Below are 25,604 nucleotides of genomic sequence, written 5' to 3' on the forward strand. Positions count from 1 at the left end.
GATTCGTTATTAGGATCCGCCATTAAAGCCGTCTTGGACTTACACAACAATTGACCACGCCTAAGATTACTTAAAATTGGGCCACTCGCGTAATCCTACTGTTTGGGCTGGTAAACAGTTACGTGAGTCAAAACAGGTTCAGCAATGTTAGCTTTCCATAAAGTTGACGTGGTACAGAAACAGACGGGGTGGCCGAGTGGTTAAGGCGATGGACTGCTAATCCATTGGGCTCTGCCCGCGTGGGTTCGAATCCCATCTTCGTCGCACATGCGGTTCTATGGTGTAATGGTTAGCACTCTGGATTTTGAATCCAGCGATCCGGGTTCAAATCTCGGTAGAACCTGACCTTTTTTTTGAATTCTTTTTTAATCTTTTGTTTAACAAACACGTGAGGGAAAGGCTGATTTATTTAAAATTGACTAAGCCATATTTGAATGCTTTCAAGTCATTTCTTCAACATTTGCCAGGTTCATGGCAGAAATCATGCTTAGAGGAGAATTGGTGATTTCCACGGCGCGTTCATAATGCAATTAAAAGTGCAGCAGAAAACGCCCAACGTGGTGCTCGAACCCACGACCCTGAGATTAAGAGTCTCATGCTCTACCGACTGAGCTAGCCGGACTGATTCGTTATTAGGTTCCGCCATTAAAGCCGTCTTGGACTTACGCAACAATTGACCACACCTAAGATTTCTTAAAATTGGGCCACTCGCGTAATCCTACTGTTTGGGCTGGTAAAAGGTTATGTGAGTCGAAACTGGTTCAGCAATGATAGCTTTCCATAAAGTAGACGTGGTACAGTAACAGACGAGGTGGCCAAGTGGGTAAGGCGATGGACTGTTAATCCGTTGGGCGCTGCTCGCGTGGGTTCGAATCCCATCTTCATCGCACATTCGGTTCTATGGTGTAATGGTTAGCCCTCTGGACTTTGAATCCCGCGATCCGTGTTCAAATCTCGGTAGAATGTGACTTTCTTTCTGAACTCTGATTTAAACATTTGTTTGAAAAATACGTGAGGAAGGGATGATTTATCTAAAATTGACTAAGCCATATTTGAATGCTTTCAAGTCATTTCTTCAACATTTGCCAGGTTTATGGCAGAACTCAGGCTTAGAGGAGAATTGGTGATTTCCCCGGCGCGTTCGTATTGCAATTAAAAGTGCAGCAGAAAACGCCCAACGTGGGGCTCGAATCCACGACCCTGAGATTAAGAGTTTCATGCTCTACCGACTGAGTTAGCCGGGCTGATTCGTTATTAGGTTCCGCCATTAAAGCCGTCTTGGACTTATGCAACAAATGACCACACCTTAAATTACTTAAAATTGGGCCACTCGCGTAATCCTACTGTTTGGGCTGGTAAACAGTTACGTGAGTGAAAACAGGTTCAGCAATGTTAGCTTTCCATAAAGTTGACGTGGTACAGAAACAGACGAGGTGGCCGAGTGGTTAAGGCGATGGACTGCTAATCCATTGGGCTCTGCCCGCGTGGGTTCGAATCCCATCTTCGTCGCACATTCGGTTCTATGGTGTAATGGTTAGCACTTTGGACTTTGAATCCAGCGATCCGAGTTCAACTCTCGGTAGAACCTGACCTTCCTTTTGAATTCTGATTTAATCTTTTGTTTGAAAAATACGTGAGGGAAAGGCTGATTTATTCAAAATTGACTAAGCCATATTTGAATGCTTTCAAGTCATTTCTTCAAAATTTGCCAGGTTTATGGCAGAACTCATGCTTAGAGGGGAATTGGTGATTTCCACGGCGCGTTCATAATGCAATTAAAAGTGAAGCAGAAAACGCCCAACGTGGGGCTCGAACCCACGTCCTTGAGATTAAGAGTCTCATGCTCTACCGACTGAGCTAGCCGGGCTAATTCGTTATTAGGTTCCGCCATTAAAGTCGTCTTGGACTTACGCAACAATTGACCACACCTTAAATTACTTAAAATAGGGGCACTCGCGTAATCCCACTGTTTGGGCTGGTAAAAGGTTACGTGAGTCGAAACAGGTTCAGCAATGTTAGCTTTCCATAACGTAGACGTGGTACAGAAACAGACAAGGTGGCCGAGTGGTTAAGGCCATGGACTGCTAATCCATTGGGCTCTGCCCGCGTGGGTTCGAATCCCATCTTCGTCGCACATTCGGTTCTATGGTGTAATGGTTAGCACTCTGGACTTTAAATCCAGCGATCCGAGTTCAAATCTCGGTAGAACCTGACCTTCTTTTTGAATTCTTATTTAATCTTTTGTTTAAAAAACACGTGAGTAAAGGCTGATTTAGTTAAAATTGACTAAGCCATATTTGAATGCTTTCAAGTCATTTCTTCAACATTTGCCTGGTTTATGGCAAAACTCATGCTTAGAGGAGAATTGGTGATTTCCACGGCGCGTTCGTAACGCAATTAAAAGTTTATCAGAAAACGCCCAACGTGTGGCTCGAACCAACGACCCTGAGATTAAGAGTCTCATGCTCTACCGACTGAGCTAGCCGGGCTGATTCGTTATTAGGATCCGCCATTAAAGCCGTCTTGGACTTACACAACAATTGACCACGCCTAAGATTACTTAAAATTGGGCCACTCGCGTAATCCTACTGTTTGGGCTGGTAAACAGTTACGTGAGTCAAAACAGGTTCAGCAATGTTAGCTTTCCATAAAGTTGACGTGGTACAGAAACAGACGGGGTGGCCGAGTGGTTAAGGCGATGGACTGCTAATCCATTGGGCTCTGCCTGCGTGAGTTCGAATCCCATCTTCGTCGCACATTCGGTTCTATGGTGTAATGGTTAGCACTCTGGACTTTGAATCCAGCGATCCGAGTTCAACTCTCGGTAGAACCTGACCTTCCTTTTGAATTCTGATTTAATCTTTTGTTTGAAAAATACGTGAGGGAAAGGCTGATTTATTCAAAATTGACTAAGCCATATTTGAATGCTTTCAAGTCATTTCTTCAAAATTTGCCAGGTTTATGGCAGAACTCATGCTTAGAGGGGAATTGGTGATTTCCACGGCGCGTTCATAATGCAATTAAAAGTGAAGCAGAAAACGCCCAACGTGGGGCTCGAACCCACGACCCTGAGATTAAGAGTCCCATGCTCTACCGACTAAGCCAGCCGGGCTGGTTCGTTATTAGGTTCCGCCATTAAAGCCGTCTTAGACTTACGCAACAATTGACCACACCTAAGATTACTTAAAATTGGACCACTCGCGCAATCCTACAGTTTGGGCTGGTAAAAGGTTACGCGAGTCGATACAGGTTTAGTAATGTTAGCTTTCCATAAAGTAGACGTGGTACAGAAACAGACGAGGTGGCCAAGTGGTTAAGGTGATGGACTGCTAATCCATTGGGCTCTGCCCGCCTGGGTTCGAATCCCATGTTCGTCGTACATTCGGTTCTATGGTGTAATGGTTAGTATTCTGGACTTTGAATCCAGCGATCCGAGTTCAAATCTCGGTAGAATCTGACCTTCTTTTTGAATTCTGATTTAATCTTTTGTTTAAAAAATACGTGAGGGAAAGGCTGATTTATTTAAAATTGACTAAGCCATATTTGAATGCTTTCAAGTCATTTCTTCAACATTTGCCAGGTTTAAGGCAGAACTCATGCTTAGAGGAGAATTGTTGATTTCCACGGCGCGTTCGTAATGCAATTAAAAGTTTATCAGGAAACGCCCAACGTAGGGCTCAAACCCACGACCCTGAGATTAAAAGTCTCATGCTCTACCGACTGAGCTAGCCGGGCTGATTCGTTATTAGGTTCCGCCATTAAAGCCGTCTTGGACTTACCCAACAATTGACCACACCTTATATTACTTAAAATTGGCCACTCGCGTAATCCTACCGTTTGGGCTGGTAAAAGGTTACGTGAGTCGAAACAGGTTCAGCAAAACTTACGCAACAATTGACCACACCTTAAATTACTTAAAATTGGGCCAGTCGCGTAATCCTACTGTTTGGGCTGATAAAAGGTTACGTGAGTCGAAACAGGTTCAGCAATGTTAGCTTTCCATAGAGTAGACGTCGTAAAGAAAAAGACGAGGTGGCCGAGTGGTTAAGGCGATGGACTGCTATTCCTTCGGGCTCTACCCGCGTGGGTTCGAATCACATCTTCGTCGCACATGCGGTTCTATGGTGTAATGGTAAGCGCTCTGGACTTTGAATCCAGCGATCCGAGTTCAAATCTTGGTAGAACCTGACCTTCTTTTTGAATTCTTTTTTAATCTTTTGTTTAACAAATGCGTGAGGGAAAGGCTGATTTATTTAAAATTGACTAAGCCATATTTGAATGCTTTCAAGTCATATCCTCAACATTTTCCAGGTTTTTAGCAGAACTCATGCTTAGAGGAGAATTGGTGATTTCCAGGGCGCGTTCGTAATGCAATTAAAAGTGTATCAGAATACGCCCAACGTGGGGCTCGAACCCACGACCCTGAGATTAAGAGTCTCATGCTCTACCGCCTGAGCTAGCCGGGCTGGTTCGTTATTAGGTTCCGCCATTAAAGCCGTCTTGGACTTACGCAACAATTGACCACACCTAAGATTACTTAAAATTGGACCACTCGCACAATCCTACTGTTTGGGCTGGTAAAAGGTTACGTGAGTCGATACAGGTTCAGCAATGTTAGCTTTTCATAAAGTAGACGTGGTACAGAAACAGACGAGGTGACCGAGTGGTTAAGGTGATGGACTGCTAATCCATTGGGCTCTGCCCGCGTGGGTTCGAATCCCATCTTCGTCGTACTTTCGGTTCTATGGTGTAATGGTTAGCACTCTGGACTTTGAATCCAGCGATCCGAGTTCAACTCTCGGTAGAACCTGACCTTCCTTTTGAATTCTGATTTAATCTTTTGTTTGAAAAATACGTGAGGGAAAGGCTGATTTATTCAAAATTGACTAAGCCATATTTGAATGCTTTCAAGTCATTTCTTCAAAATTTGCCAGGTTTATGGCAGAACTCATGCTTAGAGGGGAATTGGTGATTTCCACGGCGCGTTCATAATGCAATTAAAAGTGAAGCAGAAAACGCCCAACGTGGGGCTCGAATCCACGACCCTGAGATTAAGAGTTTCATGCTCTACCGACTGAGTTAGCCGGGCTGATTCGTTATTAGGTTCCGCCATTAAAGCCGTCTTGGACTTATGCAACAAATGACCACACCTTAAATTACTTAAAATTGGGCCACTTGCGTAATCCTACTGTTTGGGCTGGTAAACAGTTACGTGAGTCAAAACAGGTTCAGCAATGTTAGCTTTCCATAAAGTTGACGTGGTACAGAAACAGACGAGGTGGCCGAGTGGTTAAGGCGATGGACTGCTAATCCATTGGGTTCTGCCCGCGTGGGTTCGAATCCCATCTTCGTCGCACATTCGGTTCTATGGTGTAATGGTTAGCACTCTGGACTTTGAATCCAGCGATCCGAGTTCAACTCTCGGTAGAACCTGACCTACCTTTTGAATTCTGATTTAATTTTTTGTTTGAAAAATACGTGAGGGAAAGGCTGATTTATTCAAAATTGACTAAGCCATATTTGAATGCTTTCAAGTCATTTCTTCAACATTTGCCAGGTTTATGGCAAAACTCATGCTTAGAGGAGAATTGGTGATTTCCACGGCGCGTTCGTAATGCAATTAAAAGTTTATCAGAAAACGCCCAACGTGTGGCTTGAACCAACGACCCTGAGGTTAAGAGTCTCATGCTCTACCGACTGAGCTAGCCGGGCTGATTCGTTATTAGGATCCGCCATTAAAGCCGTCTTGGACTTACACAACAATTGACCACGCCTAAGATTACTTAAAATTGGGCCACTCGCGTAATCCTACTGTTTGGGCTGGTAAACAGTTACGTGAGTCAAAACAGGTTCAGCAATGTTAGCTTTCCATAAAGTTGACGTGGTACAGAAACAGACGGGGTGGCCGAGTGGTTAAGGCGATGGACTGCTAATCCATTGGGCTCTGCCCGCGTGGGTTCGAATCCCATCTTCGTCGCACATGCGGTTCTATGGTGTAATGGTTAGCACTCTGGATTTTGAATCCAGCGATCCGGGTTCAAATCTCGGTAGAACCTGACCTTTTTTTTGAATTCTTTTTTAATCTTTTGTTTAACAAACACGTGAGGGAAAGGCTGATTTATTTAAAATTGACTAAGCCATATTTGAATGCTTTCAAGTCATTTCTTCAACATTTGCCAGGTTCATGGCAGAAATCATGCTTAGAGGAGAATTGGTGATTTCCACGGCGCGTTCATAATGCAATTAAAAGTGCAGCAGAAAACGCCCAACGTGGTGCTCGAACCCACGACCCTGAGATTAAGAGTCTCATGCTCTACCGACTGAGCTAGCCGGACTGATTCGTTATTAGGTTCCGCCATTAAAGCCGTCTTGGACTTACGCAACAATTGACCACACCTAAGATTTCTTAAAATTGGGCCACTCGCGTAATCCTACTGTTTGGGCTGGTAAAAGGTTATGTGAGTCGAAACTGGTTCAGCAATGATAGCTTTCCATAAAGTAGACGTGGTACAGTAACAGACGAGGTGGCCAAGTGGGTAAGGCGATGGACTGTTAATCCGTTGGGCGCTGCTCGCGTGGGTTCGAATCCCATCTTCATCGCACATTCGGTTCTATGGTGTAATGGTTAGCCCTCTGGACTTTGAATCCCGCGATCCGTGTTCAAATCTCGGTAGAATGTGACTTTCTTTCTGAACTCTGATTTAAACATTTGTTTGAAAAATACGTGAGGAAGGGATGATTTATCTAAAATTGACTAAGCCATATTTGAAAGCTTTCAAGTCATTTCTTCAACATTTGCCAGGTTTATGGCAGAACTCATGCTTAGAGGAGAATTAGTGATTTCCATGGCGCGTTCGTAATGCAATTAAAAGTGTATCAGAAAACGCCCAACGTGAGGCTCGAAACCACGACCCTGAGATTAAGAGTGTCATGCTCCACCGACTGAGCTAGCCGGGCTGCTTCGTTATTAGGTTCCGCCATTAGAGCCGTCATGGACTTACGCAACAATTGACCACACCTAAGATTACTTAAAATTGGGCCACTCGCGTAATCCTACTGTTTGGGCTGGTAAAAGGTTACGTGTGTCGAAACAGGTTCAGCAATGTTAGCTTTCCATAAAGTAGACGTGGTACAGAAACAGACGAGGTGGCCGAGTGGTTAAGGCGATGGACTGCTAATCCGTTGGGCTCTGCCCGCGTGGGTTCGAATCCCATCTTCGTCGCACATTAGGTTCTATGGTGTAATGTTTAGCACTCTGGACTTTGAATCCAGCGATCCGAATTCAAATCTCGGTAGAACCTGACCTTCTCTTTGAATTCTGATTTAATCTTTTGTTAAAAAAATACGTGAGAGAAAGGCTGATTTATTTAAAATTGACTAAGCCATATTTGAATGCTTTCAAGTCATTTCTTCAACATTTGCCAGGTTTATGGCAGAACTCAGGCTTAGAGGAGAATTGGTGATTTCCCCGGCGCGTTCGTATTGCAATTAAAAGTGCAGCAGAAAACGCCCAACGTGGGGCTCGAATCCACGACCCTGAGATTAAGAGTTTCATGCTCTACCGACTGAGTTAGCCGGGCTGATTCGTTATTAGGTTCCGCCATTAAAGCCGTCTTGGACTTATGCAACAAATGACCACACCTTAAATTACTTAAAATTGGGCCACTCGCGTAATCCTACTGTTTGGGCTGGTAAACAGTTACGTGAGTGAAAACAGGTTCAGCAATGTTAGCTTTCCATAAAGTTGACGTGGTACAGAAACAGACGAGGTGGCCGAGTGGTTAAGGCGATGGACTGCTAATCCATTGGGCTCTGCCCGCGTGGGTTCGAATCCCATCTTCGTCGCACATTCGGTTCTATGGTGTAATGGTTAGCACTTTGGACTTTGAATCCAGCGATCCGAGTTCAACTCTCGGTAGAACCTGACCTTCCTTTTGAATTCTGATTTAATCTTTTGTTTGAAAAATACGTGAGGGAAAGGCTGATTTATTCAAAATTGACTAAGCCATATTTGAATGCTTTCAAGTCATTTCTTCAAAATTTGCCAGGTTTATGGCAGAACTCATGCTTAGAGGGGAATTGGTGATTTCCACGGCGCGTTCATAATGCAATTAAAAGTGAAGCAGAAAACGCCCAACGTGGGGCTCGAACCCACGTCCTTGAGATTAAGAGTCTCATGCTCTACCGACTGAGCTAGCCGGGCTAATTCGTTATTAGGTTCCGCCATTAAAGTCGTCTTGGACTTACGCAACAATTGACCACACCTTAAATTACTTAAAATAGGGGCACTCGCGTAATCCCACTGTTTGGGCTGGTAAAAGGTTACGTGAGTCGAAACAGGTTCAGCAATGTTAGCTTTCCATAACGTAGACGTGGTACAGAAACAGACAAGGTGGCCGAGTGGTTAAGGCCATGGACTGCTAATCCATTGGGCTCTGCCCGCGTGGGTTCGAATCCCATCTTCGTCGCACATTCGGTTCTATGGTGTAGTGGTTAGCACTCTGGACTTTGAATCCAGCGATCCGAGTTCAAATCTCGGTAGAACCTGACCTTCTTTTTGAATTCTTATTTAATCTTTTGTTTAAAAAACACGTGAGTAAAGGCTGATTTAGTTAAAATTGACTAAGCCATATTTGAATGCTTTCAAGTCATTTCTTCAACATTTGCCTGGTTTATGGCAAAACTCATGCTTAGAGGAGAATTGTTGATTTCCACGGCGCGTTCGTAACGCAATTAAAAGTTTATCAGAAAACGCCCAACGTGTGGCTCGAACTAACGACCCTGAGATTAAGAGTCTCATGCTCTACCGACTGAGCTAGCCGGGCTGATTCGTTATTAGGATCCGCCATTAAAGCCGTCTTGGACTTACACAACAATTGACCACGCCTAAGATTACTTAAAATTGGGCCACTCGCGTAATCCTACTGTTTGGGCTGGTAAACAGTTACGTGAGTCAAAACAGGTTCAGCAATGTTAGCTTTCCATAAAGTTGACGTGGTACAGAAACAGACGGGGTGGCCGAGTGGTTAAGGCGATGGACTGCTAATCCATTGGGCTCTGCCTGCGTGAGTTCGAATCCCATCTTCGTCGCACATTCGGTTCTATGGTGTAATGGTTAGCACTCTGGACTTTGAATCCAGCGATCCGAGTTCAACTCTCGGTAGAACCTGACCTTCCTTTTGAATTCTGATTTAATCTTTTGTTTGAAAAATACGTGAGGGAAAGGCTGATTTATTCAAAATTGACTAAGCCATATTTGAATGCTTTCAAGTCATTTCTTCAAAATTTGCCAGGTTTATGGCAGAACTCATGCTTAGAGGGGAATTGGTGATTTCCACGGCGCGTTCATAATGCAATTAAAAGTGAAGCAGAAAACGCCCAACGTGGGGCTCGAACCCACGACCCTGAGATTAAGAGTCCCATGCTCTACCGACTAAGCCAGCCGGGCTGGTTCGTTATTAGGTTCCGCCATTAAAGCCGTCTTAGACTTACGCAACAATTGACCACACCTAAGATTACTTAAAATTGGACCACTCGCGCAATCCTACAGTTTGGGCTGGTAAAAGGTTACGCGAGTCGATACAGGTTTAGTAATGTTAGCTTTCCATAAAGTAGACGTGGTACAGAAACAGACGAGGTGGCCAAGTGGTTAAGGTGATGGACTGCTAATCCATTGGGCTCTGCCCGCCTGGGTTCGAATCCCATGTTCGTCGTACATTCGGTTCTATGGTGTAATGGTTAGCATTCTGGACTTTGAATCCAGCGATCCGAGTTCAAATCTCGGTAGAATCTGACCTTCTTTTTGAATTCTGATTTAATCTTTTGTTTAAAAAATACGTGAGGGAAAGGCTGATTTATTTAAAATTGACTAAGCCATATTTGAATGCTTTCAAGTCATTTCTTCAACATTTGCCAGGTTTAAGGCAGAACTCATGCTTAGAGGAGAATTGTTGATTTCCACGGCGCGTTCGTAATGCAATTAAAAGTTTATCAGGAAACGCCCAACGTAGGGCTCAAACCCACGACCCTGAGATTAAAAGTCTCATGCTCTACCGACTGAGCTAGCCGGGCTGATTCGTTATTAGGTTCCGCCATTAAAGCCGTCTTGGACTTACCCAACAATTGACCACACCTTAAATTACTTAAAATTGGCCACTCGCGTAATCCTACCGTTTGGGCTGGTAAAAGGTTACGTGAGTCGAAACAGGTTCAGCAAAACTTACGCAACAATTGACCACACCTTAAATTACTTAAAATTGGGCCAGTCGCGTAATCCTACTGTTTGGGCTGATAAAAGGTTACGTGAGTCGAAACAGGTTCAGCAATGTTAGCTTTCCATAGAGTAGACGTCGTAAAGAAAAAGACGAGGTGGCCGAGTGGTTAAGGCGATGGACTGCTATTCCTTCGGGCTCTAACCGCGTGGGTTCGAATCACATCTTCGTCGCACATGCGGTTCTATGGTGTAATGGTAAGCGCTCTGGACTTTGAATCCAGCGATCCGAGTTCAAATCTTGGTAGAACCTGACCTTCTTTTTGAATTCTTTTTTAATCTTTTGTTTAACAAATGCGTGAGGGAAAGGCTGATTTATTTAAAATTGACTAAGCCATATTTGAATGCTTTCAAGTCATATCCTCAACATTTTCCAGGTTTTTAGCAGAACTCATGCTTAGAGGAGAATTGGTGATTTCCAGGGCGCGTTCGTAATGCAATTAAAAGTGTATCAGAATACGCCCAACGTGGGGCTCGAACCCACGACCCTGAGATTAAGAGTCTCATGCTCTACCGCCTGAGCTAGCCGGGCTGGTTCGTTATTAGGTTCCGCCATTAAAGCCGTCTTGGACTTATGCAACAATTGACCACACCTAAGATTACTTAAAATTGGACCACTCGCACAATCCTACTGTTTGGGCTGGTAAAAGGTTACGTGAGTCGATACAGGTTCAGCAATGTTAGCTTTTCATAAAGTAGACGTGGTACAGAAACAGACGAGGTGGCCGAGTGGTTAAGGTGATGGACTGCTAATCCATTGGGCTCTGCCCGCGTGGGTTCGAATCCCATCTTCGTCGTACTTTCGGTTCTATGGTGTAATGGTTAGCACTCTGGACTTTGAATCCAGCGATCCGAGTTCAACTCTCGGTAGAACCTGACCTTCCTTTTGAATTCTGATTTAATCTTTTGTTTGAAAAATACGTGAGGGAAAGGCTGATTTATTCAAAATTGACTAAGCCATATTTGAATGCTTTCAAGTCATTTCTTCAAAATTTGCCAGGTTTATGGCAGAACTCATGCTTAGAGGGGAATTGGTGATTTCCACGGCGCGTTCATAATGCAATTAAAAGTGAAGCAGAAAACGCCCAACGTGGGGCTCGAACCCACGACCCTGAGATTAAGAGTCCCATGCTCTACCGACTGAGCCAGCCGGGCTGGTTCGTTATTAGGTTCCGCCATTAAAGCCGTCTTAGACTTACGCAACAATTGACCACACCTAAGATTACTTAAAATTGGACCACTCGCGCAATCCTACAGTTTGGGCTGGTAAAAGGTTACGCGAGTCGATACAGGTTTAGCAAAACTTACGCAACAATTGACCACACCTTAAATTACTTAAAATTGGGCCAGTCGCGTAATCCTACTGTTTGGGCTGATAAAAGGTTACGTGAGTCGAAACAGGTTCAGCAATGTTAGCTTTCCATAGAGTAGACGTCGTAAAGAAAAAGACGAGGTGGCCGAGTGGTTAAGGCGATGGACTGCTATTCCTTCGGGCTCTACCCGCGTGGGTTCGAATCACATCTTCGTCGCACATGCGGTTCTATGGTGTAATGGTAAGCGCTCTGGACTTTGAATCCAGCGATCCGAGTTCAAATCTTGGTAGAACCTGACCTTCTTTTTGAATTCTTTTTTAATCTTTTGTTTAACAAATGCGTGAGGGAAAGGCTGATTTATTTAAAATTGACTAAGCCATATTTGAATGCTTTCAAGTCATATCCTCAACATTTTCCAGGTTTTTAGCAGAACTCATGCTTAGAGGAGAATTGGTGATTTCCAGGGCGCGTTCGTAATGCAATTAAAAGTGTATCAGAATACGCCCAACGTGGGGCTCGAACCCACGACCCTGAGATTAAGAGTCTCATGCTCTACCGCCTGAGCTAGCCGGGCTGGTTCGTTATTAAGTTCCGCCATTAAAGCCGTCTTGGACTTACGCAACAATTGACCACACCTAAGATTACTTAAAATTGGACCACTCGCACAATCCTACTGTTTGGGCTGGTAAAAGGTTACGTGAGTCGATACAGGTTCAGCAATGTTAGCTTTTCATAAAGTAGACGTGGTACAGAAACAGACGAGGGGGCCGAGTGGTTAAGGTGATGGACTGCTAATCCATTGGGCTCTGCCCGCGTGGGTTCGAATCCCATCTTCGTCGTACATTCGGTTCTATGGTGTAATGGTTAGCATTCTGGACTTTGAATCCAGCGATCCGAGTTCAAATCTCGGTAGAACCTGACCTTCTTTTTGAATTCTGATTTAATCTTTTGTTTAAAAAATACGTGAGGGAAAGGCTGATTTATTCAAAATTGACTAAGCCATATTTGAATGCTTTCAGGTCATTTCTTCAACATTTGCCAGGTTTTTGGCAGAACTCATGCTTAGAGGAGAATTGTTGATTTCCACGGCGCGTTCGTAATGCAATTAAAAGTTCATCAGAAAACGCCCAACGTAGGGCTCAAACCCGCGACCCTGAGATTAAGAGTCTCATGCTCTACCGACTGAGCTATCCGGGCTGATTCGTTATTAGGTTCCGCCATTAAAGCCGTCTTGGACTAATGCAACAATTCACCACACCTAAGATTACTTAAAATTGAGCCACTCGCGTAATCCTACTGTTTGGGCTGGTAAAAGGTTACGTAAGTCAAAACAGGTTCAGCAATGTTAGATTTCCATAAAGTAGACGTGGTACAGAAACAGAGGAGGTGGCCGAGTGGTTAAGGCGATGGAATGCTAATCCATTGGGCTCTGCCCGCGTGGGTTCGAATCCCATCTTCGTCGCACGTTCGGTTCTATGGTGTAATGGTTAGCACTCTGGACTTTGAATCCAGCGATCCGAGTTCAACTCTCGGTAGAACCTGCCTTCTTTTTGAATTCTGATTTAATCTTTTGTTTGAAAAATACGTGAGGGAAAGGCTGATATATTCAAAATTAACTAAGCCATATTGGAATGCTTTCAAGTCATTTCTTCAAAATTTGCCAGCTTTATGGCAGAACTCATGCTTAGAGGGGAATTGGTGATTTCCACGGCGCGTTCATAATGCAATTAAAAGTGCAACAGAAAACACCCAACGTTGTGGTCGAACCCACGACCCTGAGATTAAGAGTCTCATGCTCTACTGACTGAGCTATCCGGGCTGTTTCGTTATTAGGTTCCGCCATTAAAGCCGTCTTGGACTTACGCAACAATTGACCACACCTTAAATTACTTAAAATTGGGCCACTCGCGTAATCCTACTGTGTGGGCTGGTAAAAGGTTACGTGAGTCGAAACAGGTTCAGCAATGTTAGCTTTCCATAGAGTAGACGTCGTACAGAAACAGACAAGGTGGCCGAGTGGTTAAGGCGATGGACTGCTAATCCTTCGGGCTCTGTCCGCGTGGTTTCGAATCACATCTTCGTCGCCCTTGTGGTTCTATGGTGTAATGGTTAGCACTCTGAACTTTGAATCCAGCGATCCGAGTTCAAATCTCGGTAGAACCTGACCTTCTTTTCGAATTCTTTTTTAATCTTTTGTTTATCAAATACGTGAGGGAAACGCTGATTTATTTAAAATTGACTAAGCCATATTTGAATGCTTTCAAGTCATTTCTTCAACATTTGCCAGGTGTATGGCAGAACTCATGCTTAGAGGAGAATTGGTGATTTCAACGGCGCGTTCGTAATGCAATTTAAAGTGTATCAGAAAGCGCCCAACGTGGGGTACGAACCCACGACCCTGAGATTAAGAGTCTCATGCTCTACCAACTGAGCTACCCAGGCTAATTCGTTATTAGGTTCCGCCATTAAAGCCGTCTTGGACTTACGCAACAATTGACCACACCTTAAATTATTTAAAATTGGCCACTCGCGTAATCCTACCGTTTGGGCTGGTAAAAGGTTACGTGAGTCGAAACAGGTTCAGCAATGTTTGCTTTCCATAGAGTAGACGTCGTACAGAAACAGACGAGATGGCCGAGTGGTTAAGGCGATGGACTGCTAATCCTTCGGGCTCTGCCCGCGTGGGTTGGAATCACATCTTCGTCGCACATGCGGTTCTATGGTGTAATGGTTAGCCCGCTGGACTTTAAATCCAGCGATCCGAGTTCAAATCTTGGTAGAACCTGACCTTCTTTTCGAATTCTTTTTTAATCTTTTGTTTAACAAATACGTGAGGGAAAGGCTGATTTATTTAAAATTGACTAAGCCATATTTGAATGCTTTCAAGTCATATCTTCAACATTTTCCAGGTTTGTGGCAGAACTCATGTTTAGAGGAGAATTGGTGATTTCCACGGCGCGTTCGTAATGCAATTAAAAGTGTATCAGAAAACGCCCAACGTGGGGCTCGAACCCACGACCCTGAGATTAAGAGTCTCATGCTCTACCGACTGAGCTAGCCGGGCTGGTTCGTTATTAGGTTCCGCCATTAAAGCCGTCTTGGACTTACGCAACAATTGACCACACCTTAAATTACTTAAAATTGTCCACTCGCGTAATCCTACCCTTTGGGCTGGTAAAAGGTTACGTGAGTCGAAACAGGTTCAGCAATGTTTGCTTTCCATAGAGTAGACGTCGTACAGAAACAGACGAGATGGCCAAGTGGTTAAGGCGATGGGCTGCTAATCCTTCGGGCTCTGCCCGCGTGGGTTCGAATCCCATCTTCGTCGCACATTCGGTTCTATGGTGTAATGGTTAGCACTCTGGACTTTGAATCCAGCGATCCGAGTTCAACTCTCGGTAGAACCTGACCTTATTTTTGAATTCTGAATTAATCTTTTGTTTGAAAAATGCGTGAGGAAGGGATGATTTATCTAAAATTGACTAAGCCATATTTGAAAGCTTTCAAGTCATTTCTTCAACATTTGCCAGTTTTATGGCAGAACTCATGCTTAGAGGAGAATTAGTGATTTCCATGGCGCGTTCTTAATGCAATTAAAAGTGTATCAGAAAGCGCCCAACGTGGGGCTCCAAACCACGACCCTGAGAGTAAGAGTGTCATGCTCTACCGACTGAGCTAGCCCGGCTGATTCGTTATTAGGTTCCGCCATTAAAGCCGTCTTGGACTTATGCAACAATTGACCACACCTTGAATTACTTAAAATTGGGCCACTTGCGTAATCCTACTGTTTGGGCTGGTAAAAGGTTATGTGAGTCGAAACAGGTTCAGCAATGTTAGCTTTCCATAAAGTTGACGTGGTACAGAAACAGACGAGGTGGCAGAGTGGTTAAGGCGATGGACTGCTAATTCATTGGGCTCTGCCCGCGTGGGTTCGAATCCCATCTTCGTTGCACATTCGGTTCTATTGTGAAATGGTTAGTCCTCTGGACTTTGAATCCAGCGATCCTAGTTCAAATCTCAGTAGAACCTGACCTTCTTTTGGAATTCTTATTTAATCTTTTGTTTAAAAAATACGTGAGGGAAAGGCTGATTTATTTAAAATTGACTAAGCAATATTTGAATGCTTTCAAGTCATTTCTTCAACGTTTGCCAGGTTTATGGCAGATCTCAGACGTAGAGGACAATTGGTGATTTCCACGGCGCGTTCGTAATGCAATTAAAAGTGTATCAGAAATCTCCTAACGTGGGGCTCGAACCCACGACCCTACGATGAAGAGTCTCATGCTGTACCGACTTCGCTAGCCGGGCCGATTCGTTATTAGATTCCGCCGTTAAAGCCGTCTTGGACTTACGCAACAATTGACCACGCCTAAGATTACTTAAAATTGGGCCACTCACCTAATCCTTCTGTTTGAGCTAGTAAAAGGTTACGTCAGTCAAAACAGGTTCAGCAATGTTAGCTTTCCATAAAGTAGACGTGGTACAGAAACAGACGAGATGGCCGAATGGTTAAGGCGATGGACTGCTAATCCATTGGGCTCTGCCCGCGTGGTTTCGAATCCCATCTTCGTCACATATTCGGTTCTATGGTGTAATGGTTAGCACTCTGGACTTTGAATCCAGCGATCCGAGTTCAACTTTTGGTAGAACCTGACCTTCTTTTTGAATTCTGATTTAATCTTTTGTTTGAAAAATACGTGAGGAAAAGGCTGATTTATTCAAAATTGACTAGGCTATAATTGAATGCTTTCAAATCATTTCTTCAAAATTTGCCAGGTTTATGGCAGAACTCATGCTTAGAGGAGAATTGGTGATTTTAACGGCGCGTTCATAATGCAATTAAAAGTGCAGCAGAAAACGCCCAACGTGAGGCTCGAACCCACGTCCCTGATATTAAGAGTCTCATGCTCTACCGACTGAGCTAGCCGGCTGGTTCGTTATTAGGCTCCGCCAATAAAGCCGTCTTGGACTTACGCAACAATTGATCACACCTTAAATTACTTAAATTTGGGCCACTCGCGTAATCCTACTGTTTGGGCTGGTAAAAGGTTACGTGAGTCGAAACAGGTTCAGCAATGTTAGATTTCCATAGAGTGGACGTCGTACAGAAACAGACGAGGTGGCCGAGTGGTTAAGGCGATGGACTGCTAATCCATTGGGCTCTGCCCACGTGGGTTTGAGTCCCATCTTCGTCGCACATTCGGTTCTATGGTGTAATGTTTAGCACTCTGGACTTTGAATCCAGCGATCCGAGTTCCATCTCGGTAGAACCTGACCTTCTCTTTGAATCCTGTTTTAATCTTTTGTTAAAAAATTTGGTGAGGGAAAGGCTGATTTATTTAAAATTGACTAAGCCATATTTGAATGCTTTCAAGTCATTTCTTCAACATTTGAAATGTTTATGGCGGAACTCATGCTTAAAGGAGAATTGGTGATTTACACGGCCCGTTCGTAATGCAATCCAAAGTCTATCAGAAAACGCCCAACGTGGGGCTCGAACCCACGACCCTGAGATTAAGAGTCTCATACTCTACTGACTGGGCTATCTGGTCTGATACGATAAAAGGTTCCGCCATTAAAGCCGTCTTGGACTTATGCAACAATTGACCAGACCTAAGATTACTTAAAATTGCGCCACTCGCGTAATCCTACTGTTTGGGCTAGTAAAAGGTTACGTGAGTCGAAACAGGTTCAGCAATGTTAGCTTTCCATAAGGTACACGTGGTACAGAAACAGACGAGCTGACCCAGTGGTTAAGGCGATGGAATGCTAGTCCATTGGGCGCTGCCCGCGTGGGTTCGAAGCCCATCTTCGTCGCACATTCGGTTCTATGGTGTAATGGTTAGCACTCTGGACTTTGAATCCAGCGATCCAAGTTCAAATTTCGGTAGAACCTGACTTTCTTTTTGAACTCTGATTTAATCATTTGTTTAAGAGTTACGTGAGGAAGGGATGATTTATCTAAAATTGACTAAGCCATATTTGAATGCTTTCAAGTCATTTCTTCAACGTTTGCCAGGTTTATGGCAGAACTCATGCTTAGAGGTGAATTGGTGATTTCAACGGCGCTTTCATAATGCAATTAAAAGTGCAGCAGAAAACGCCCAACGTGAGGCTCGGACCCACGACCCTGAGATTAAGAGTCTCATGCTTTACCGACTGAGCTAGCCGGGTTGATTCGTTTTTAGGTGCCGCCACTAAAGCCGTCTTGGACTTACGCAACAATTGACCACACCTAAAATTACTTAAAATTGGGTCGCTCGCGTACTCCTACTGTTTGGGCTGGTAAAATGTCAAGTGAGTTGAAACAGGTTCAGCAATGTTAGCTTTCCATAAAGTAGACGTGGTACAGAAACAGACGAGGTGGCCGAGTGGTTAAGGCGATTGGCTGCTAATCCGTTGGGCTGTGCCCGCGTGGGTTCGAATCCCATCTTCGTCGCACATTCGGTTCTATGCTGTATTGGTTAGCACTCTGGACTTTGAATCTAGCGATCCGAGTTCAAATCTCGGTAGAACCTGACTTTCATTGTGAACTCTGACTTAATCTTTTGTTAAAAAATTAGTTGAGGGAAAGGCTGATTTATTTAAAATTGACTAAGCCATATTTGAATGCTTTCAAGTCATTTCTTCAACATTTGAAATGTTTATGGCGGAACTCATGCTTAAAGGAGAATTGGTGATTTCCACGGCGCGTCCGTAATGCAATCCAAAGTCTATCAGAAAACGCCCAACGTGGGGCTCGAACCCACGACCTTGAGATTAAGAGTCTCATACTCTACTGACTGGGCTAGCTGGGCTGATACGATATAAGATTCCGCCATTAAAGCCGTTTTGGACTTATGCAACAATTTGACCACACCTACGATTACTTAAAGTTGCGCCACTCGCGTAATCCTACTGTTTGCGCTAGTCAAAGGTTACGTGAGTCAAAACAGGTTCAGCAATGTTAGCTTTCCATAAGGTACACGTGGTACAGAAACAGACGAGGTGACCGAGTGGTTAAGCCGATGGACAGCTAGTCCATTGAGCGCTGCCAGCGTGGGTTCTAATCCCATCTTCGTCGCACATTCGGTTCTATGGTGTAATGGTTAGCACTCTGGACTTTGAATCCAGCGATCCGAGTTCAAATCTCGGTAGAACCTGACTTTCTTTTTGAACTCTGTTTTAATCATTTGTTTAAGAGTTACGTGAGGAAGGGATGATTTATCTAAAATTGACTAAGCCATATTTGAATACTTTCAAGTCATTTCTTCAACTTTTGCCAAGTTTATGGCACCACTCATGCTTAGAAGGAGACTTCGTTCGTAATGCAATCCAAAGTCTATCGGAAAAAGCCCAACGTGGGGCTCGGACCCACGCCCCTGAGATTAAGAGTCTCATGCTTTACCGACTGAGCTAGCCGGGTTGATCGTTTTTAGGTGCCGCCACTAAAGCCGTCTTGGACTTACGCAGCAATTGACCACACCTAAAATTACTTAAAATTGGGTCGCTCGCGTACTCCTACTGTTTGGGCTGGTAAAATGTCACGTGAGTCGAAACAGGTTCAGCAATGTTAGCTTTCCATAAAGTAGACGTGGTACAGAAACACTCGAGGTGGCCGAGTGGTTAAGGCGATGGACTGCTAATCCATTGGGCTGTGCCCGCGTGGGTTCGAATCCCATCTTCGTCGCACATTCGGTTCTATGGTGTAATGGTTAGCACTCTGGACTTTGAATCCAGCGATCCAAGTTCAAATCTCGGTAGAACCTGACTTTCTTTTTGAACTCTGATTTAATCATTTGTTTAAGAGTTACGTTAGGAAGGGATGATTTATCTAAAATTGACTAAGCCATATTTGAATGCTTTCAAGTCATTTCTTCAACATTTGCCAGGTTTATGGCAGAACTCAGGCTTAGAGGACAATTGGTGATTTCCCCGGCGCGTTCGTAATGCAATTAAAAGTGTATCAGAAAACTCCCAACGTGGGGTTCGAACCCACGACCCTACGATGAAGAGTCTCATGCTGTACCGACTTTGCTAGCCGGGCCGATTCGTTATTAGATTCCGCCTTTAAAGCCGTCTTGGACTTACGCAACAATTGACCACGCCTAAGATTACTTGAAAATGGACCACTCACGTAATCCTACTGTTTGGGCTGGTAAAAGGTTACGAGAGTCAAAACAGGTTCAGCAATGTTAGCTTTCTATAAAGTAGACGTTGTACAGAAACAGACGAGATGGCCGAGTGGTTAAGGCGATGGACTGCTAATCCATTGGGCTCTGCCCGCGCGGGTTCAAATCCCATCTTCGTCGCACATTCGGTTCTATGGTGTAATGGTTAGCATTCTGGACTTTGAATCCAGCGATCCGAGTTCAAATCTTGGTAGAACCTGACCTTCTTTTTGAATTCTGATTTAATCTTTTGTTTAAAAAATACGTGAGGGAAAGGCTGATTTTTTTTAAATTGACTAAGCCATATTTGACTGCTTTCAAGTCATTTCTTCAACGTTTGCCAGGTTTATGGCAGAACTCAGGCTTAGAGCATAATTGGTGATTTCCACGGCGCGTTCGTAATGCAATTAAAAGTGTATCAGAAAACTCCCAACGTGGGTCTCGAACCCACGACCCTACGATGAAGAGTCTCATGCTGTACCGACTGCGCTAGCCGGGCCGATTCGTTATAAGATTCCGCCGTTAAAGCCGTCTTGGACTTACGCAACAATTGACCACGCCTAAGATTACTTAAAATTGGGCCACTCACGTAATCCTACTGTTTGGGCTGGTAAAAGGTTACGTGAGTCAAAACAGGTTCAGCAATGTTAGCTTTCCATAAAGTAGACGTGGTACAGAAACAGACGAGATGGCCGAGTGGTTAAGGCGATGGACTGCTAAACCATTGGGCTCTGCCCGCGTGGGTTCGAATCCCATCTTCGTCGCACCTTCGGTTCTATGGTGTAATGGTTAGCACTCTGGACTTTGAATCCAGCGATACGAGTTCAACTCTCGGTAGAACCTCACCTTCTTTTTGAATTCTGATTTAATCTTTTGTTTGAAAAATACGTAAGGAAAAGGCTGATTTATTCAAAATTGACTAGGCCATATTTGAATGCTTTCAAGTCATTTCTTCAAAATTTGCAAGGTTTATGGCAGAACTCATGCTTAGAGGAGAATTGGTGATTTCAACGGCGCGTTCATAATGCAATTAAAAGTGCAGCAGAAAACGCCCAACGTGAGGCTCGAACCCACGACCATGATATTAAGAGTCTCATGCTCTACCGACTGAGCTAGCCGGGCTGGTTCGTTATTAGGCTCCGCCATTAAAGCCGTCTTGGACTTACACAACAATTGATCACACCTTAAATTACCTAAATTTGGGCCACTCGCGTAATCCTAGTGCTTGGGCTGGTAAAAGGTTACGTGAGTCGAAACAGGTTCAGCAATGTTAGCTTTCCATAGAGTAGACGTCGTACAGAAACAGACGAGGTGGCCGAGTGGTTAAGACGATGGACTGCTAGTCCATTGGGTGCTGCCCGCGTGGGTTCGAATCCCATCTTCGTCGCACATTCTGTTCTATGGTGTAATGGTTAGCACTCTGGACTTTGAATCCAGCGATCCGAGTTCAAATCTCGGTAGAACCTGACTTTCTTTTTGAACTCTGATTTAATCATTTGTTTAAGAGTTACGTGATGAAGGGATGATTTATCTAAAATTGACTAAGCCATATTTGAATACTTTCAAGTCATTTCTTCAACTTTTGCCAAGTTTATGGCACCACTCATGCTTAGAAGGAGACTTGGTGATTTCCATGGCGCGTTCGTAATGCAATCCAAAGTCTATCGGAAAAAGCCCAACGTGGGGCTCGGCCCCACGACCCTGAGATTAAGAGTCTCATGCTTTACCGACTGAGCTAGCCGGGTTGATTCGTTTTTAGGTGCCGCCACTAAAGCCGTCTTGGACTTACGCAACAATTGACCACACCTAAAATTACTTAAAATTGTGTCACTCGCGTACTCCTACTGTTTGGGCTGGTAAAATGTCACGTGAGTCGAAACAGGTTCAGCAATGTTAGCTTTCCATAAAGTAGACGTGGTACAGAAACAGACGAGGTGGCCGAGTGGTTAAGGCGATGGACTGCTAATCCATTGGGCTGTTCCCGCGTGGGTTCGAATCCCATCTTCGTCGTACATTCGGTTCTATGCTGTATTGGTTAGCACTCTGAACTTTGAATCCAGCGATCCGAGTTCAAATATCGGTAGAACCTGACTTTCATTGTGAAATCTGGCTTAATCATTTATTTAAGAAATGCGTGAGGAAGGGATAATTTATCTAAAGTTGACTAAGCCATATTTGAATGCTTTCAAGTCATTTCTTCAAAATTTTCCAGGTTTATGGCGGAACTCATGCTTAAAGGAGAATTGGTGATTTACACGGCGCGTTTGTAATGCAATCCAAAGTCTATCAGAAAACGCCCAACGTGGGGCTCGAACCCACGACCCTGAGATTAAGAGTCTCATACTCTACTGACTGGGCTAGCTGGGCTGATACGATAAAAGGTTCCGCCATTAAAGACGTCTTGGGCTTATGCAACAATTGACCAGATCTAAGATTACTTAAAATTGCGCCACTCGCGTAATCCTACTGTTTGGGCTAGTAAAAGGTTACGTGAGTCGAAACAGGTTCAGCAATGTTAGCTTTCCATAAGGTACACGTGGTAGAGAAACGGACGAGGTGACCCAGTGGTTAAGGCGATGGACTGCTAGTCCATTGGGCGCTGCCCGCGTGGGTTCGAATCCCATCTTCGTCGCACATTCGGTTCTATGGTGTAATGGTTAGCACTCTGGACTTTGAATCAAGCGATCCGAGTTCAAATCTCGGTAGAACCTGACTTTCTTTTTGAACTCTGATTTAATCATTTGTTTAGGAGTTACGTGAGGAAGGGATGATTTATCTAAAACTGACTAAGCCATATTTGAATGCTTTCGAGTCATTTCTTTAACTTTTGCCAAGTTTATGGCACCACTCATGCTTAGAAGGAGACTTGGTGATTTCCATGGCGCGTTCGTAATGCAATCCAAAGTCTATCGGAAAAAGGCCAAAGTGGGGCACGAACCCACGACCCTGAGATTAAGAGTCTCATGCTTTTCCGACTGAGCTAGCCGAGTTGATTCGTTTTTAGGTGCCGCCACTAAAGCCGTCTTGGACTTACGCAAAAATTGACCACACCTAAGATTACCTGAAATTGGGCCACTCGCTTAATCCTACTGTTTGGGCTGGTAAAAGGTTACGTGAGTCGAAACAGGTTCAGCAATGTTAGCTTTCCATAAGGTACACGTGGTACAGAAACAGACAAGGTGACCGAGTGGTTTAGGCGATGGACTGCTAGTCCATTGGGCGCTGCCCGCGTGGGTTCGAATCCCATCTTTGTCGCACATTCGGTTCTATGGTGTAATGGTTAGCACTCTGGACTTTGAATCCAGTGATCCGAGTTCAAATCTCGGTAGAACCTGACTTTCTTTCTGAACTCTGATTTAAACATTTGTTTAAGAAATACGTGAGGAAGGGATGATTTATATAAAATTGACTAAGCCATACTTGAAAGCTTTCAAGTCATTTCTTCAACATTTGCCAAGTTTTGGGCACCACTCATGCTTAGAAGGAGACTTGGTGATTTCCATGGCGCGTTCGTAATGCAATCCAAAGTCTATCGGAAAAAGGCCAACGTGGGGCACGAACCCACGACCCTGAGATTAAGAGTCTCATGCTTTTCCGACTGAGCTAGTCGGGTTGATTCGTTTTTAGGTGCCGCCACTAAAGTTGTCTTGGACTTACGCAACAATTGACCACACCTAAGATTACTTAAAATTGGGCCACTCGCGTAATCCTACTGTTTGGGTTGGTAAAAGGTTACGTGAGTCAAAACAGGTTTAGCAATGTTAGCTTTCCATGAGGTACACGTGGTACAGAAACAGACGAGGTGACCGAGTGGTTAAGGCGATGGACTGCTAGTCCATTGGGCGCTGCCAGCGTGGGTTCAAATCCCATCTTTGTCGCACATTCGGTTCTATGGTGTAATGGTTAGCACTCTGGACTTTGAATCCAGCGATCCGAGTTCAAATCTCGGTAGAACCTGACTTTCTTTTTGAACTCTGATTTAATCATTTGTTTAAGAGTTACGTGAGGAAGGGATGATTTATCTAAAACTGACTAAGCCATATTTGAATGCTTTCGAGTCATTTCTATAACTTTTGCCAAGTTTATGGCACCACTCATGCTTAGAAGGAGACTTGGTGATTTCCATGGCGCGTTCGTAATGCAATCCAAAGTCTATCGGAAAAAGGCCAAAGTGGGGCACGAACCCACGACCCTGAGATTAAGAGTCTCATGCTTTTCCGACTGAGCTAGCCGGGTTGATTCGTTTTTAGGTGCCGCCACTAAAGCCGTCTTGGACTTACGCAACAATTGACCACACCTAAGATTACCTAAAATTGGGCCACTCGCTTAATCCTACTGTTTGGGCTGGTAAAAGGTTACGTGAGTCGAAACAGGTTCAGCAATGTTAGCTTTCCATAAGGTACACGTGGTACAGAAACAGACGAGGTGAACCAGTGGTTAAGGCGATGGACTGCTAGTCCATTGTGCGCTGCCTGCGTGGGTTCGAATCCCATCTTCGTCGCACATTCGGGTTCTATGGTGAAATTGTTAGCACTCTGGACTTTGAATCCAGCGATCCGAATTCAAATCTCGGTAGAACCTGACTTTCTTTTTGAACTCTGGTTTAATCATTTGTTTAAGAGTTACGTGAGGAAGGGATGATTTATCTAAAATTGACTAAGCCATATTTGAATGCTTTCAAGTCATTTCTTCAACTTTTGCCAAGTTTTTGGCACCACTCATGCTTAGAAGGAGACTTGGTGATTTCCATGGCGCGTTCGTAATGCAATCCAAAGTCTATCGGAAAAAGGCCAACGTGGGGCACGAACCCACGACCCTGAGATTAAGAGTCTCATGCTTTTCCGACTGAGCTAGCCGGGTTGATTCGTTTTTAGGTGCCGCCACTAAAGCCGTCTTGGACTTACGCAACAATTGACCACACCTAAGATTACTTAAAATTGGGCCACTCGCGTAATCCTACTGTTTGGGCTGGTAAAAGGTTACGTGAGTGAAAACAGGTTCAGCAATGTTAGCTTTCCATAAGGTACACGTGGTACAGAAACAGACAAGGTGACCGAGTGGTTTAGGCGATGGACTGCTAGTCCATTGGGCGCTGCCCGCGTGGGTTTGAATCCCATCTTTGTCGCACATTCGGTTCTATGGTGTAATGGTTAGCACTCTGGACTTTGAATCCAGCGATCCGAGTTCAAATCTCGGTAGAACCTGACTTTCTTTCTGAACTCTGATTTAAACATTTGTTTAAGAAATACGTGAGGAAGGGATGATTTATATAAAATTGACTAAGCCATACTTGAAAGCTTTCAAGTCATTTCTTCAACATTTGCCAAGTTTTGGGCACCACTCATGCTTAGAAGGAGACTTGGTGATTTCCATGGCGCGTTCGTAACGCAATCCAAAGTCTATCGGAAAAAGGCCAACGTGGGGCACGAACCCACGACCCTGAGATTAAGAGTCTCATGCTTTTCCGACTGAGCTAGTCGGGTTGATTCGTTTTTAGGTGCCGCCACTAAAGTTGTCTTGGACTTACGCAACAATTGACCACACTTAAGATTACTTAAAATTGGGCCACTCGCGTAATCCTACTGTTTGGGTTGGTAAAAGGTTACGTGAGTCAAAACAGGTTTAGCAATGTTAGCTTTCCATGAGGTACACGTGGTACAGAAACAGACGAGGTGACCGAGTGGTTAAGGCGATGGACTGCTAGTCCATTGGGCGCTGCCAGCGTGGGTTCGAATCCCATCTTTGTCGCACATTCGGTTCTATGGTGTAATGGTTAGCACTCTGGACTTTGAATCCAGCGATCCGAGTTCAAATCTCGGTAGAACCTGACTTTTTTTTTGAACTCTGATTTAATCATTTGTTTAAGAGTTA

General features: G+C 44.3%; 59 non-coding genes across 59 annotated transcripts; 40 read left to right on the top strand and 19 right to left on the bottom strand.

Annotated features, from left to right (window-relative positions):
* Nucleotides 1-182: 182 nt before the first annotated feature.
* Nucleotides 183-264, top strand: Trnas-gcu (transfer RNA serine (anticodon GCU)). The gene has a single exon. It is a non-coding gene; the product is annotated as a tRNA-Ser (tRNA).
* Nucleotides 265-271: 7 nt separating this feature from the next.
* Trnaq-uug (transfer RNA glutamine (anticodon UUG)) lies at nt 272-343 on the top strand. Its single transcript has one exon. It is a non-coding gene; the product is annotated as a tRNA-Gln (tRNA).
* Nucleotides 344-549: 206 nt separating this feature from the next.
* On the bottom strand, nt 550-622 carry Trnak-cuu (transfer RNA lysine (anticodon CUU)). Its single transcript has one exon. It is a non-coding gene; the product is annotated as a tRNA-Lys (tRNA).
* An 805-nt stretch (nt 623-1,427) lies between these two features.
* On the top strand, nt 1,428-1,509 carry Trnas-gcu (transfer RNA serine (anticodon GCU)). Its single transcript has one exon. It is a non-coding gene; the product is annotated as a tRNA-Ser (tRNA).
* Nucleotides 1,510-1,516: 7 nt separating this feature from the next.
* Trnaq-uug (transfer RNA glutamine (anticodon UUG)) lies at nt 1,517-1,588 on the top strand. Its single transcript has one exon. It is a non-coding gene; the product is annotated as a tRNA-Gln (tRNA).
* A 206-nt stretch (nt 1,589-1,794) lies between these two features.
* On the bottom strand, nt 1,795-1,867 carry Trnak-cuu (transfer RNA lysine (anticodon CUU)). Its single transcript has one exon. It is a non-coding gene; the product is annotated as a tRNA-Lys (tRNA).
* Nucleotides 1,868-2,050: 183 nt separating this feature from the next.
* Nucleotides 2,051-2,132, top strand: Trnas-gcu (transfer RNA serine (anticodon GCU)). The gene has a single exon. It is a non-coding gene; the product is annotated as a tRNA-Ser (tRNA).
* A 284-nt stretch (nt 2,133-2,416) lies between these two features.
* Trnak-cuu (transfer RNA lysine (anticodon CUU)) lies at nt 2,417-2,489 on the bottom strand. The gene has a single exon. It is a non-coding gene; the product is annotated as a tRNA-Lys (tRNA).
* Nucleotides 2,490-2,761: 272 nt separating this feature from the next.
* Nucleotides 2,762-2,833, top strand: Trnaq-uug (transfer RNA glutamine (anticodon UUG)). The gene has a single exon. It is a non-coding gene; the product is annotated as a tRNA-Gln (tRNA).
* A 206-nt stretch (nt 2,834-3,039) lies between these two features.
* Nucleotides 3,040-3,112, bottom strand: Trnak-cuu (transfer RNA lysine (anticodon CUU)). The gene has a single exon. It is a non-coding gene; the product is annotated as a tRNA-Lys (tRNA).
* A 550-nt stretch (nt 3,113-3,662) lies between these two features.
* Nucleotides 3,663-3,735, bottom strand: Trnak-uuu (transfer RNA lysine (anticodon UUU)). Its single transcript has one exon. It is a non-coding gene; the product is annotated as a tRNA-Lys (tRNA).
* Nucleotides 3,736-4,115: 380 nt separating this feature from the next.
* Trnaq-uug (transfer RNA glutamine (anticodon UUG)) lies at nt 4,116-4,187 on the top strand. Its single transcript has one exon. It is a non-coding gene; the product is annotated as a tRNA-Gln (tRNA).
* A 206-nt stretch (nt 4,188-4,393) lies between these two features.
* Nucleotides 4,394-4,466, bottom strand: Trnak-cuu (transfer RNA lysine (anticodon CUU)). The gene has a single exon. It is a non-coding gene; the product is annotated as a tRNA-Lys (tRNA).
* Nucleotides 4,467-4,649: 183 nt separating this feature from the next.
* On the top strand, nt 4,650-4,731 carry Trnas-gcu (transfer RNA serine (anticodon GCU)). Its single transcript has one exon. It is a non-coding gene; the product is annotated as a tRNA-Ser (tRNA).
* A 7-nt stretch (nt 4,732-4,738) lies between these two features.
* Trnaq-uug (transfer RNA glutamine (anticodon UUG)) lies at nt 4,739-4,810 on the top strand. The gene has a single exon. It is a non-coding gene; the product is annotated as a tRNA-Gln (tRNA).
* Nucleotides 4,811-5,272: 462 nt separating this feature from the next.
* On the top strand, nt 5,273-5,354 carry Trnas-gcu (transfer RNA serine (anticodon GCU)). The gene has a single exon. It is a non-coding gene; the product is annotated as a tRNA-Ser (tRNA).
* A 7-nt stretch (nt 5,355-5,361) lies between these two features.
* Trnaq-uug (transfer RNA glutamine (anticodon UUG)) lies at nt 5,362-5,433 on the top strand. Its single transcript has one exon. It is a non-coding gene; the product is annotated as a tRNA-Gln (tRNA).
* A 462-nt stretch (nt 5,434-5,895) lies between these two features.
* On the top strand, nt 5,896-5,977 carry Trnas-gcu (transfer RNA serine (anticodon GCU)). The gene has a single exon. It is a non-coding gene; the product is annotated as a tRNA-Ser (tRNA).
* A 7-nt stretch (nt 5,978-5,984) lies between these two features.
* On the top strand, nt 5,985-6,056 carry Trnaq-uug (transfer RNA glutamine (anticodon UUG)). Its single transcript has one exon. It is a non-coding gene; the product is annotated as a tRNA-Gln (tRNA).
* A 206-nt stretch (nt 6,057-6,262) lies between these two features.
* Trnak-cuu (transfer RNA lysine (anticodon CUU)) lies at nt 6,263-6,335 on the bottom strand. The gene has a single exon. It is a non-coding gene; the product is annotated as a tRNA-Lys (tRNA).
* Nucleotides 6,336-7,140: 805 nt separating this feature from the next.
* On the top strand, nt 7,141-7,222 carry Trnas-gcu (transfer RNA serine (anticodon GCU)). Its single transcript has one exon. It is a non-coding gene; the product is annotated as a tRNA-Ser (tRNA).
* A 541-nt stretch (nt 7,223-7,763) lies between these two features.
* On the top strand, nt 7,764-7,845 carry Trnas-gcu (transfer RNA serine (anticodon GCU)). The gene has a single exon. It is a non-coding gene; the product is annotated as a tRNA-Ser (tRNA).
* A 7-nt stretch (nt 7,846-7,852) lies between these two features.
* Nucleotides 7,853-7,924, top strand: Trnaq-uug (transfer RNA glutamine (anticodon UUG)). Its single transcript has one exon. It is a non-coding gene; the product is annotated as a tRNA-Gln (tRNA).
* A 206-nt stretch (nt 7,925-8,130) lies between these two features.
* Trnak-cuu (transfer RNA lysine (anticodon CUU)) lies at nt 8,131-8,203 on the bottom strand. The gene has a single exon. It is a non-coding gene; the product is annotated as a tRNA-Lys (tRNA).
* A 183-nt stretch (nt 8,204-8,386) lies between these two features.
* Nucleotides 8,387-8,468, top strand: Trnas-gcu (transfer RNA serine (anticodon GCU)). The gene has a single exon. It is a non-coding gene; the product is annotated as a tRNA-Ser (tRNA).
* Nucleotides 8,469-8,475: 7 nt separating this feature from the next.
* Trnaq-uug (transfer RNA glutamine (anticodon UUG)) lies at nt 8,476-8,547 on the top strand. The gene has a single exon. It is a non-coding gene; the product is annotated as a tRNA-Gln (tRNA).
* A 550-nt stretch (nt 8,548-9,097) lies between these two features.
* Nucleotides 9,098-9,169, top strand: Trnaq-uug (transfer RNA glutamine (anticodon UUG)). Its single transcript has one exon. It is a non-coding gene; the product is annotated as a tRNA-Gln (tRNA).
* A 206-nt stretch (nt 9,170-9,375) lies between these two features.
* On the bottom strand, nt 9,376-9,448 carry Trnak-cuu (transfer RNA lysine (anticodon CUU)). Its single transcript has one exon. It is a non-coding gene; the product is annotated as a tRNA-Lys (tRNA).
* Nucleotides 9,449-9,720: 272 nt separating this feature from the next.
* Trnaq-uug (transfer RNA glutamine (anticodon UUG)) lies at nt 9,721-9,792 on the top strand. The gene has a single exon. It is a non-coding gene; the product is annotated as a tRNA-Gln (tRNA).
* Nucleotides 9,793-9,998: 206 nt separating this feature from the next.
* On the bottom strand, nt 9,999-10,071 carry Trnak-uuu (transfer RNA lysine (anticodon UUU)). Its single transcript has one exon. It is a non-coding gene; the product is annotated as a tRNA-Lys (tRNA).
* A 380-nt stretch (nt 10,072-10,451) lies between these two features.
* On the top strand, nt 10,452-10,523 carry Trnaq-uug (transfer RNA glutamine (anticodon UUG)). Its single transcript has one exon. It is a non-coding gene; the product is annotated as a tRNA-Gln (tRNA).
* A 206-nt stretch (nt 10,524-10,729) lies between these two features.
* Nucleotides 10,730-10,802, bottom strand: Trnak-cuu (transfer RNA lysine (anticodon CUU)). Its single transcript has one exon. It is a non-coding gene; the product is annotated as a tRNA-Lys (tRNA).
* A 183-nt stretch (nt 10,803-10,985) lies between these two features.
* Nucleotides 10,986-11,067, top strand: Trnas-gcu (transfer RNA serine (anticodon GCU)). The gene has a single exon. It is a non-coding gene; the product is annotated as a tRNA-Ser (tRNA).
* Nucleotides 11,068-11,074: 7 nt separating this feature from the next.
* On the top strand, nt 11,075-11,146 carry Trnaq-uug (transfer RNA glutamine (anticodon UUG)). The gene has a single exon. It is a non-coding gene; the product is annotated as a tRNA-Gln (tRNA).
* Nucleotides 11,147-11,352: 206 nt separating this feature from the next.
* Nucleotides 11,353-11,425, bottom strand: Trnak-cuu (transfer RNA lysine (anticodon CUU)). Its single transcript has one exon. It is a non-coding gene; the product is annotated as a tRNA-Lys (tRNA).
* Nucleotides 11,426-11,806: 381 nt separating this feature from the next.
* On the top strand, nt 11,807-11,878 carry Trnaq-uug (transfer RNA glutamine (anticodon UUG)). Its single transcript has one exon. It is a non-coding gene; the product is annotated as a tRNA-Gln (tRNA).
* A 206-nt stretch (nt 11,879-12,084) lies between these two features.
* On the bottom strand, nt 12,085-12,157 carry Trnak-cuu (transfer RNA lysine (anticodon CUU)). Its single transcript has one exon. It is a non-coding gene; the product is annotated as a tRNA-Lys (tRNA).
* A 272-nt stretch (nt 12,158-12,429) lies between these two features.
* On the top strand, nt 12,430-12,501 carry Trnaq-uug (transfer RNA glutamine (anticodon UUG)). Its single transcript has one exon. It is a non-coding gene; the product is annotated as a tRNA-Gln (tRNA).
* A 551-nt stretch (nt 12,502-13,052) lies between these two features.
* On the top strand, nt 13,053-13,124 carry Trnaq-uug (transfer RNA glutamine (anticodon UUG)). Its single transcript has one exon. It is a non-coding gene; the product is annotated as a tRNA-Gln (tRNA).
* Nucleotides 13,125-13,674: 550 nt separating this feature from the next.
* On the top strand, nt 13,675-13,746 carry Trnaq-uug (transfer RNA glutamine (anticodon UUG)). Its single transcript has one exon. It is a non-coding gene; the product is annotated as a tRNA-Gln (tRNA).
* Nucleotides 13,747-13,952: 206 nt separating this feature from the next.
* Nucleotides 13,953-14,025, bottom strand: Trnak-cuu (transfer RNA lysine (anticodon CUU)). The gene has a single exon. It is a non-coding gene; the product is annotated as a tRNA-Lys (tRNA).
* Nucleotides 14,026-14,574: 549 nt separating this feature from the next.
* Trnak-cuu (transfer RNA lysine (anticodon CUU)) lies at nt 14,575-14,647 on the bottom strand. The gene has a single exon. It is a non-coding gene; the product is annotated as a tRNA-Lys (tRNA).
* Nucleotides 14,648-14,918: 271 nt separating this feature from the next.
* Trnaq-uug (transfer RNA glutamine (anticodon UUG)) lies at nt 14,919-14,990 on the top strand. The gene has a single exon. It is a non-coding gene; the product is annotated as a tRNA-Gln (tRNA).
* Nucleotides 14,991-16,696: 1,706 nt separating this feature from the next.
* Nucleotides 16,697-16,778, top strand: Trnas-gcu (transfer RNA serine (anticodon GCU)). Its single transcript has one exon. It is a non-coding gene; the product is annotated as a tRNA-Ser (tRNA).
* A 1,529-nt stretch (nt 16,779-18,307) lies between these two features.
* Nucleotides 18,308-18,380, bottom strand: Trnak-cuu (transfer RNA lysine (anticodon CUU)). Its single transcript has one exon. It is a non-coding gene; the product is annotated as a tRNA-Lys (tRNA).
* A 273-nt stretch (nt 18,381-18,653) lies between these two features.
* Trnaq-uug (transfer RNA glutamine (anticodon UUG)) lies at nt 18,654-18,725 on the top strand. The gene has a single exon. It is a non-coding gene; the product is annotated as a tRNA-Gln (tRNA).
* A 190-nt stretch (nt 18,726-18,915) lies between these two features.
* Trnak-cuu (transfer RNA lysine (anticodon CUU)) lies at nt 18,916-18,988 on the bottom strand. Its single transcript has one exon. It is a non-coding gene; the product is annotated as a tRNA-Lys (tRNA).
* Nucleotides 18,989-19,259: 271 nt separating this feature from the next.
* On the top strand, nt 19,260-19,331 carry Trnaq-uug (transfer RNA glutamine (anticodon UUG)). Its single transcript has one exon. It is a non-coding gene; the product is annotated as a tRNA-Gln (tRNA).
* A 550-nt stretch (nt 19,332-19,881) lies between these two features.
* On the top strand, nt 19,882-19,953 carry Trnaq-uug (transfer RNA glutamine (anticodon UUG)). Its single transcript has one exon. It is a non-coding gene; the product is annotated as a tRNA-Gln (tRNA).
* A 551-nt stretch (nt 19,954-20,504) lies between these two features.
* Nucleotides 20,505-20,576, top strand: Trnaq-uug (transfer RNA glutamine (anticodon UUG)). Its single transcript has one exon. It is a non-coding gene; the product is annotated as a tRNA-Gln (tRNA).
* A 206-nt stretch (nt 20,577-20,782) lies between these two features.
* Nucleotides 20,783-20,855, bottom strand: Trnak-cuu (transfer RNA lysine (anticodon CUU)). The gene has a single exon. It is a non-coding gene; the product is annotated as a tRNA-Lys (tRNA).
* A 272-nt stretch (nt 20,856-21,127) lies between these two features.
* On the top strand, nt 21,128-21,199 carry Trnaq-uug (transfer RNA glutamine (anticodon UUG)). The gene has a single exon. It is a non-coding gene; the product is annotated as a tRNA-Gln (tRNA).
* A 462-nt stretch (nt 21,200-21,661) lies between these two features.
* Trnas-gcu (transfer RNA serine (anticodon GCU)) lies at nt 21,662-21,743 on the top strand. The gene has a single exon. It is a non-coding gene; the product is annotated as a tRNA-Ser (tRNA).
* Nucleotides 21,744-22,027: 284 nt separating this feature from the next.
* Trnak-cuu (transfer RNA lysine (anticodon CUU)) lies at nt 22,028-22,100 on the bottom strand. Its single transcript has one exon. It is a non-coding gene; the product is annotated as a tRNA-Lys (tRNA).
* A 272-nt stretch (nt 22,101-22,372) lies between these two features.
* Trnaq-uug (transfer RNA glutamine (anticodon UUG)) lies at nt 22,373-22,444 on the top strand. Its single transcript has one exon. It is a non-coding gene; the product is annotated as a tRNA-Gln (tRNA).
* Nucleotides 22,445-22,995: 551 nt separating this feature from the next.
* Nucleotides 22,996-23,067, top strand: Trnaq-uug (transfer RNA glutamine (anticodon UUG)). Its single transcript has one exon. It is a non-coding gene; the product is annotated as a tRNA-Gln (tRNA).
* Nucleotides 23,068-23,618: 551 nt separating this feature from the next.
* Trnaq-uug (transfer RNA glutamine (anticodon UUG)) lies at nt 23,619-23,690 on the top strand. The gene has a single exon. It is a non-coding gene; the product is annotated as a tRNA-Gln (tRNA).
* Nucleotides 23,691-24,865: 1,175 nt separating this feature from the next.
* On the top strand, nt 24,866-24,937 carry Trnaq-uug (transfer RNA glutamine (anticodon UUG)). The gene has a single exon. It is a non-coding gene; the product is annotated as a tRNA-Gln (tRNA).
* Nucleotides 24,938-25,488: 551 nt separating this feature from the next.
* Nucleotides 25,489-25,560, top strand: Trnaq-uug (transfer RNA glutamine (anticodon UUG)). Its single transcript has one exon. It is a non-coding gene; the product is annotated as a tRNA-Gln (tRNA).
* The last annotated feature ends 44 nt before the right edge of the window (nt 25,561-25,604 follow it).

The sequence above is a fragment of the Hydractinia symbiolongicarpus genome, chromosome 14, assembly GCF_029227915.1.
Source record: "Hydractinia symbiolongicarpus strain clone_291-10 chromosome 14, HSymV2.1, whole genome shotgun sequence".
NCBI classification, from domain to species: Eukaryota; Metazoa; Cnidaria; class Hydrozoa; order Anthoathecata; family Hydractiniidae; genus Hydractinia; species Hydractinia symbiolongicarpus.